Genomic DNA, 9,609 nt, shown 5'->3' with positions numbered 1-9,609 from the left:
TTTTGAGTTACAAATTTCATGGTTCGGTGTTGAAAATTAATTTTAGAGCCGTCATGAAGATTTTCAATGCCAAAAAGTGCTTTTAAGGCGAGGATTTGAAGTGATGCTTTATTTTGTTTTCATAAAACCTACTAAAAGAGGAATTGAAGGGATGTTTTATTTTGTTTTCATAAAGCCTAGGCCTACGAAAGTTTCATCCATCATTGAAACGGGAGCTGCAAGTATCTTGCCTGTTGCACCACTTTTTCCCTGTTCCTACAACACAAGTTTCTATTAAAATGGTAGATCCAGTCTATTTTTTTTCTTTTTCCTTTTGATTTTTGGCGGGTTGGTTAGGATTTACGTGTTCAATACTACTAGAAATTGTCGTCATTGGCTTACACCCTTCGCAAGGCTATAAGAGTGAAGGTAGAGGTAACAGAATTTCGGGAAGCTCATTAAAGGGCTCAAAAGATCCCATGTTCTATTATCGGGCCTACGTTTTAAGTTATGTTCACAAAGTTATTTCTTCAAAACAATTATTTAAATTTTCAAATTTCTAAAAACTAAGAGTATTTTGGTAATTTGGCCTCTCCATAAACATTACAGAATACCTAGGTTCTTTGGGGTCCGGAAAGACCTTGCTTGGGATCGGCAATATGAAATTTGGGTTTTTTTTTCATTTGGCATTTTTGTGTTCCTAAACCTGAACTAGGGTATTTTCGTAATTTAGCTCAAGCTATTGTTTAAGATTGCTATACAAGGTTTCCAACCTTGAGCAGGGGTAACTTGGAAACTTGTGAACAAATCTTTTGAAGTTATGAATGAGTCATAAAAGTAAGCCCTACAATGGTAAATGGAATATTATGAACTCTTTGGTGATTTTGTAAGATAATTTGTTTATAGTTTCCTTGTAATTAATTTGGTTCAACAACCTCACTCCATTATGAAGCTTAATTGGGGAATTAGTTAACTATTGATGGGAAACAATTTGAACGAAAAGTGATAGGGATTTAGGATAATTTAGATGTTAAACTTTATTTTGGTTTTCAAGGAAAATGTTTGAGCTAGCTTGCAGAGTATGGGAAGTTCACATTTACAAGAGGGGAGACACACCATATTTTAGCAACTGGATTAGGTTTCAGGGTAAAGCTATTAGGATCTCCAAAACAAAAGAAGAGCAAATTAAGGACCACCAAGCTACCTGAACTCCTCAACGTGATCAACATGCAATGCATCTCACCTATATTGAGAGAGCTATTATTCATAGAGGAAAAGTAGAAGCACACCTCACTCAAAGGGGGTTACACGACACAGGATAGTTGTCTAAACCAGTGTAATCAAGATCGGAGTGGCCATCAAATCAAATTGGTGAAAGTATATTCCAATCGAATACATAAAAAAGAAATTTTTTTTTTTTTTCACACGAGATTTTGGAATCTAATTTAAAATCATTTAAGATGAGTATTTTTAAAAAAGAACAATTAGGATTTTTAGTTCCTAAAAAATTATATTTAATTGTCCAAGAATTAGGTAGTCTTGGGCACATCTTAGGTCGCTATTTTTTGAGCCACAATGAGTTTTCCTTTTCTTTTTTTCTGACGTTGATCATTAGGTTGAAGATGTTACATCCCCAAAAGAAGCACAGAGCGGTTGATGTTACTCATATGTAAAACAATACGTGACAAGAATCATAATATAAAAAATAAATAAATGTTGTTTGTATGACCCAGCGTTTAAAACAATACCGAACTCGGAATCGCTCGAGTAAAATCGGAGCCAATAGCGACCTATTTGTCCCTTTGCTGAATTGGGCTTGGACTTAGGAGTGATAAACAACATTAAAAACATTTTATTATATCATAATTAATGGTTTTAGGAAAATTTGAATTTCCTAAAATCTTGTTTAAGTATTTTAAGCTTTTAATTAATTGTTATTTTTTGGAATTTGGCCAAGCCAATTGGACTCTCCATTTGAACTCAAGACTAATGGATGACTGATTTCAACCACTCGAGACTATAAGATGACCGGTTTGAGTTTATGACATGAAGAGTTTCCTTGTACGCAAATCATAGTTATCATGACTATATCGAACGGGTGGTTTCAGCGGTTGAACCGTTGATGAATGCCTCAGCGAGTGTCGTTTGACGTAAAAATAGGATTTGGAGCATTGTTTGCCAATCTCTTTAGCTAGTTTTTATTAATTCACCCCGCCAAACAAGTTAGGGAAGCCTTTTCTAAATATATTACATATTTTAAAATAGGGTGTGGTTTCTATAAGGTCGCCACTTTAAACAATCCAATTAAGGCACACCTTCAAATTTTGTTATGACATGTAACTTTTGTGTAATTTTTTTTTAGGATTATTTGAAAATTTATTTTTATCTCTATTTATAAAATGTTTTACTCCAAAAAGTTTGAAATCAAGTAGATCTATAAACATATGAAAATCTTGATAATGGACGGTCTAGATAATGTGTTGCAAGATATATTATTTTTGAGACTTAAAATCTTTTTTTTTTTTTCATATTCATACATATCGATGTTGAGATAATCAATTAGAGCATTTTTCAGCATTAAAACAACCTTTTCTAATGGATTTTTTAGGTGCATTTTTAATTCCACAATTTAAGATTGCAACTTTATATAAATTTTTTTTTTAAAAAATTATTTATATTTTTTTTATAGTTTAAAATTCAGTCAAACCGACCAATTTGACTGTAGCAGGCAGGTGGGCTAGTTTTGACTAAACCAATTTTCTCACTCACTTTTGAAGATCAATCCAATCCAATCTTAATAAAACTAATGCTAACAACAATATGGCCGAAACCATGGTTAAATAAAAGGAAGGACAAATGCTTTGTGTTAGGCTCTTGGAAAGAGTCAAAACTGGGTTTAAAATCGAGGCTCTTCACTTATTTATTCTTCATGGTTATGTATGAATCTTCATTGAAGCACATGAGAACCGTGGTTACCCAAAAAAAAACCTCCACAGTTGACTCGAGCTTTGTTGTTTCTGAATCGATAGATACCCCTGCTACGCTCCAATTCAAAGGTATCGTTTTCCCTCTTCCCAAGAATCCCAACTCTCTCTCTCTCTCTATATATATATATCTCATTTGGCTTTTGGCTTCTGGCTTCTTTCATTTGAATTGTCCATCACGTAAGATAAATCTCTCTCTCTCTACACCTCTGTGTGCCAATACTTGGGTATATATTACTTTAAATTTTTATCATCGTGCTGCAATGGCAGCCTGTGCTATGACAATGTGCACCATTAATCTACAACGCCATTCATTTACAAGGGCTTTTCCTTCGGGTGCTTCTTTATCAGGAAGCAAGCCTAAGGTCACTTCTCCTCCTATGAACTATTTTTTATTCATTCCTATATGGTTTGCAATTCTTGGTAGAGCATAAAGCCTCTGGTTTTTCCTTTTTCTATTGTTTTTGGAAAAGCTCGTTTTCCATTTTTTGCTATGTTTTTGAGGGAATTGTTTCCTAAAAAATAATAAGAAAGGTGGGGAAAACCATGGTGTTTATGCATGTGGTTTGTCAAGTTGGGAAAGCTCTTTGTTTTACATTATTTTTTAAAAATAGTCTTTTGTTTTGTCTAGAGATCTTGAATAGTTTAATACTAATGGTCCTGTTGGAGAGAATGTTTGGAAGATGCTACAAGTAAAGGGTGAGGTTTGCATAAGGTTACACCCTTAAAAGAATGAAACCAAGACGCACCTTCAAACTTTATCACAAAATGTAATTTTGGTGTCGAAATTTTTTTGGATGGTCCGATAATCTATTTTTATCTCTAATTAAAATTTTAGACTTAAAAAATGGTTCAAATCAATCAAATCTATAAACGCATGAAAATCTTGAAAATGGGCGGTCTAGATAATGTATTGCAAGATGTGCTATTTTTTGATTGTGAAATATTGTTTTTCCTATATATCCATATATCTCGTTGTAGGGAGTATCATTTAGATGGTTTTCAAAAGTCAAAGTAGCCTTTTCCTGATTGATTTTTGAGGTATACCTTAATTCTACAATTCAAGGTGTCAAACCTTATACAAACTTTTTACAAAGATAAAAGACCATTTGGAAGTTGCTGTAAAAGAAAATAGAATTAGCGAATGACTCAATACTATTAGAGATATTTTGAGTTTTTGGTCCTAGAATTAAGTCTTGGAGTCATCTTAGTGAAAAGAGAAATTTTTGTAGATATCCCTTAAGGTTTGCGGCATTTTTAGGGATTATATATAAAGAGATTATTTACTTTTGGTATACGGAGGTCACAATTACTTATAACTATCTGATGATAATTCTTATTGTTTGGGTGTACCACATAGTTCAAAAAAATTTCTTTTGAATTTTGAGCTTGATCAATGAAATAAATACAGTCACCCAATTTCACGTCCTATACTCAAGATTAATTGTGCTCACCTTGTACCAAAGGTAAATAATTTCATTATATACTTTCTCTTTAAAAACATTCTCAAGTTTTCATATTTTCTGCTCACGTACATCTTTTTTGTTACTTTCAATTTTTCAAAACACATTTGGGTCGAAATTTGAAGCTCCGAATCAAGTCGCTTGTATTTTTTTGAGTAAAATTCTTGCTCGAAGCTTCAAGTTCCAAACTGGGCCACTTGCCTTTTCCTTAGTAAAGAGTGTACAAAAACGTGTATGCAAATTTCTTGCCTTCCTCACTTAATTATCCAAAAAAAAAAAAAGAAAAAAAAAAGAAAAAGAAAAAAAAGATATGCCTTTCAAATTTTTAAAAATCATGCAAAGCACAAAAATGTGCATGCAAACTTCCAACTTTGATATGCACATATACACATGTTTATGTGTGTATAGAATTGTGCGAGATTCTACTATCTTAAAACGCTACTATACTAGTAATAAGTTCTGCTAAAAAGTTATATGCTCCCGCAGGAGCATATAATACATTTATTCCCTGATGTAAAACCCTGCCCATGAGTGTTTTTAGGACTCAATTGTTTTTTGGTTATAACCACCACCAACCTCAAAAAAAAAAAAAAAAAGGGAAAAAAGGAAAAGTAATTCACATTCATAGTATACATCCTAATTTTTTTTTTCAAAAAATAAAAGTTTATAAACAGTATATATGCTGAAAAAAAATAAAAAAATAAAAAATTGTGCTAGTATTGAACAGAGAATTCCAAGCTTTGAACTGTCAGATTTAGTTACCTGGAGACTCAATCCAAAATTTGTCTTTTGAAATATCACGTGGGTATCATAAATTTGATCCAATTACTTCATATTATAAAATTTCCTTTAATTTTTTTCCCCAAGGGAGTGAGTGTATTATGTGCTCTTAGAAGAGTGGCTATAACATGCTAAATACAATTACCAAAAAAGGACATGACACCTACAAACACACACAAACACAGAGAAAGTTTCCAAACTTTCCCTTGATTTTCATGTTAGAGTGGGGCTTTTTTACTCTTGGATGATGTATTGGTCGTCGATGGTTTAATAATATTGTCACTGTTTCTCAAAAAAACGAAGAACACATGAGAGTTTTCGAACTCTAGAGTTAAAAGGCCAACTCATCTCGTTCCACTTGCTTTTCTTTTTATTTTATCCTTACAGAAAAACATAGGGCATACATGAGAATGAGCTATTTTGGCTATTACAATATGATGTCTAGAGTTCCATTTTTATCTTAAAAAAAATAATATATGACATTCATATGTTGTGCATTGTATAAACCAATGGTTTAAAAAACGGATCGGTGACCCGAATCGGGCTTTCAAAAAACCGATCCGGATCGGTGAATCGGCGATTCGGATCGGGAATCGGGTGAATCGGTCAGAATAAAGCCTCAAAAAAATTATTAAAATTCATTATAAATATTGTCTTTTAGGAATTCAATAAGAAATGAGGGTACTCCATTAAGAATTTTCATGTTTTTGAATGAATATGCGAATATTGATATGTTCTTTCCCTGCATGAACCGCCATTCAACATTTAATTTACATCACACAAAGGATAAACATAGAATTATCATGGAATAAGTATATCAACATACATGGACTACAATAAAGCATAAAATTAGTAACATACGATCTAAAAATAAAATGATAGACGACGTTGTTGTTCTTCTTGGTCACGCTGGTGCCATTGATTGAATTCGTTTGACAATTCATTCATCGATATTAGCGGGCGTCTGACTATTCCCAAATCCCTGAGTGTTAGTGTTTTGTTGTGTTCCCAATCCAAAATCCCCGGAGCTTGTCCATCCTTCATGCTCACCTGCACTGTCGTGCTCATCCCTACACTGTTGCTGTTGGGACTCGATATGTGAATAATATGGCTGGGATAGGGTGGCCTCAGAATCATCATCTCTCTCATTTTCTCTTAGACCCCCTTCCCACTCTCCCTCATTAATACCTCATGATAATTAAAACCTTGTCACGATTTTCACATCTTTTCGAAAAATCATCATTTTTCAAAAAATTCGATCATGAAAAAAAAAGAAATAAAATTATAGCAAACTCAAACAATAAAAATTAAAAATTGGGTTTAATACATCATGATAATCAAAACTTTATCACGATTTTCACATCTTTCGAAAAATCATCATTTTTCAAAAAATTCGATCATGGATAAAAAGAAATAAAAAAAAAAAGTACAACAAATTTTCAAAAAGTTCGATCATGTATTAAAAAAAAAAAATCACAAATTTTCTAAAAATTCGATCATGGATTACATAAAATTCTATCATGGATTACATAAAATTCAATAATGGATTACAAAAAAAAAAAAAAAAACATAAAAAAACAAAAAATTCGATCGTGGATTACAAGAACAGAAAAAAACAATTCGATCATGGATTACAAAAAATTCAATCATGGGTTACAAAAAAAAAAAAAAAAAAACAAAAAATTCGATCATGGATTACAAGTAAAAAAAAACAAACATTTCGATCATGGATTACAAAAAAGTCGATCATGGATTACAGAAAATTCTATCATGGATTACAAAAAATTCGATCATGGATTACATAAAATTCGATCATGGATTACAAAAAAAAAAAACAAAAAAAAACAAAAAATTCGATCGTGGATTACAAAAAAAGAAAAAACAATTACATCATGGATAACAAAAAATTCAATCATGAATTACAAAAAACTCTATCATGGGTTACATAAAAAAAAAAAACAAAAAATTCGATCATGGGTTACAAAAAAAAACAAACATTTCGATCATGGATTACAAAACATTCGATCATGGATTACAAAAAATTCTATCATGGGTTACAAAAATAAAAAATAAAAAATAAAATTCGATCATGGATTACAAGAAAAAAAAACAAACATTTCGATCATAGATTACAAAAAATTCGATCATAGATTACAAAAAATTCTATCATGGGCTACCAAAAAAAAAAAAAAAAAAAATTCTGTTTTTCACAGAGTCGTTTTACATAAACGATTTTAACTCAAAAATTCACCTCTAAGTGAATAAATTACATCCAATTGAGTATATTTTCTGATAAACAACATCATAAGGAATCAAAACCTTAAATTTTTAACACATTATTTCTAATATATCATGAAAACAAAATCAAAAGGCGGAAAAAAAAAAAAAAAAACAGCGGAATTTGGTTCCGCAGACATCTCAGTGTTCATATCAAATTTCTTGCTGTAATTGACCAGATTACGTAAAATTGAAAATTTTAAATCATACTAGACACAATAAAGATTAAAAACCCTAATTATTGAACTCATTATGTTCAAAATATGCCGTGAAATAAATCAAATGGCGGAAAAAAAAAAAACCCAAAGTTCTTACCTGATTTTGTGAACCGAAGCCTTCAATCTCCAAAAAACTCTGTTTTTCTCAACGATTATCACAAATTAGTAACAAAAGGTTTTGATTCACAGCTTTAAGATCAAAATGCCTACAAATTTTGAAAGATTCATGCCCTATTTGGCATGAAATTTCAGAAAAGGCGGAAACCCTAAACACTGAATTTTTCGTGATCCAAAAACAACAAATTTTTCCACCATTTAATCCTTAAAAAAGCTGAATAAAGCTGTTTACAGCCTGCAAATCAGATCACATGCAAAAAAAACAAGAAAAATGATCAAAAAATGACAAATTTCAAAGAATCCGTGAAGAACACTGTGCAAACCGTGTTCTTCACGGACTCGCCGATTCCGCACAGTGAATCGGCGAGTCACTGTACGGAATCGTCCGGTTCTCTCTAAAACCGGACGATTTCCGATTTTTTCACCGATCCGGTCCCTTTTTTATGATTTTCGAGTCGAACCGGGCGAGTTCGGTTCGACTATGCGTTTTTTAAAACGCTGGTATAAACACATGCAGGACCGTCACATGGGATATAAGCAAGTCATGGTGTAAACAAATCTAGGACCATCCCATATCAACAACATACTGAGGCATTGTCTTTACTCCCGGTCTTGATTTTGAAAAATTTAAGAGTTTGAGGAAGAATCGAAAATAATATCGGCCAAGCCCAAGCGAAAATGTCTTCCCAAAATCCTGATCGGATCGGCGAACCATACCAATTCTCCTTTGTGAGAATGGGTAATTTTAATTTAAAAAAACTTAAAAATGAAACAATAGTAAACATAAAATGAGAGAAAATTGGGCAATTTGGGTTGTCCGATTCCTTGACAAACTTGCTCATTTCTTGATGGAACCAGGGGAATCTAGAAGAATCAGACCGGTTCCTTGTTTCAACTAAAAACTAAGTCGATCCTCACTAATTCATAATCCAGATCAATGATTCCCTTTCCAAATCAATAAATTTTTAGACCCCAAAAAAAAATGAAGCCCGACATCATCTGAAAGTCGCATATTTATGTGCATGTGGATACAAAAGTACGTTCACTTTCCGACAAAAGTAAGTTTTGTCCTATCACTTGTGAAATGCTTAGGAAATTCAAACCCTACAATAGTATATATACTTCTCAATAATTTCAAAGGGAAATTGTTTCATGCCGGCTGGATCGCATTTCTACATATGTGCTCAAGAAAGTACACAGCATCCATTTTAAAGGTGGATGCAAGTAGTTGTTCTATCTAAAAACAATGGAAACTAACGGTTCAAATTTTTTTTATTAGAATTATTATTTTTATATATTTTTTAATTTAATTATTTTTTCGTATTCATGATCTCCATGTTAGAGATTAAGTCTTAAAATCCATCTCAAAAATAGATTTATTAAGAGACCTGCATTTTTACATAGCATAGAAATCGGGTCCATTTCAAAATTATTGGCTTGATAAATCCAATCCTACATAAATTGTCTCCAAGCAGCTATGGCAGGGCACTTCAGCTAAGGCCAGGGATCCTGAGAGCGACGTAGCAACTATCTCGAAGAAAGACAAAACAGCCAATTGCAAACATTTTTCAAGTGAAAAACCATCTACCCCTTTATTGGACACCATCACTTACCCTATTCACATGAAGAACCTATCCACAAAGGTGAGATATCATGTTTCTTCTTCTTATAATGTCTTAAAAATAGAGTTGATAAATTGATTCTTACATTTTTAGGAAAATTCAAAAAAATAAATAAATTATTTTATTTTTAAAATTTAGAAATAGTCCTCTATATTTTATATTTTAATCC

This window comes from Amborella trichopoda, chromosome 12 (genome assembly GCF_054954075.1).
Source record: "Amborella trichopoda isolate Santa Cruz 75 chromosome 12, AtrichopodaSantaCruz75HAP2 v2.0, whole genome shotgun sequence".
NCBI classification, from domain to species: domain Eukaryota; kingdom Viridiplantae; phylum Streptophyta; class Magnoliopsida; order Amborellales; family Amborellaceae; genus Amborella; species Amborella trichopoda.
This window is presented reverse-complemented; position numbering follows the sequence as displayed.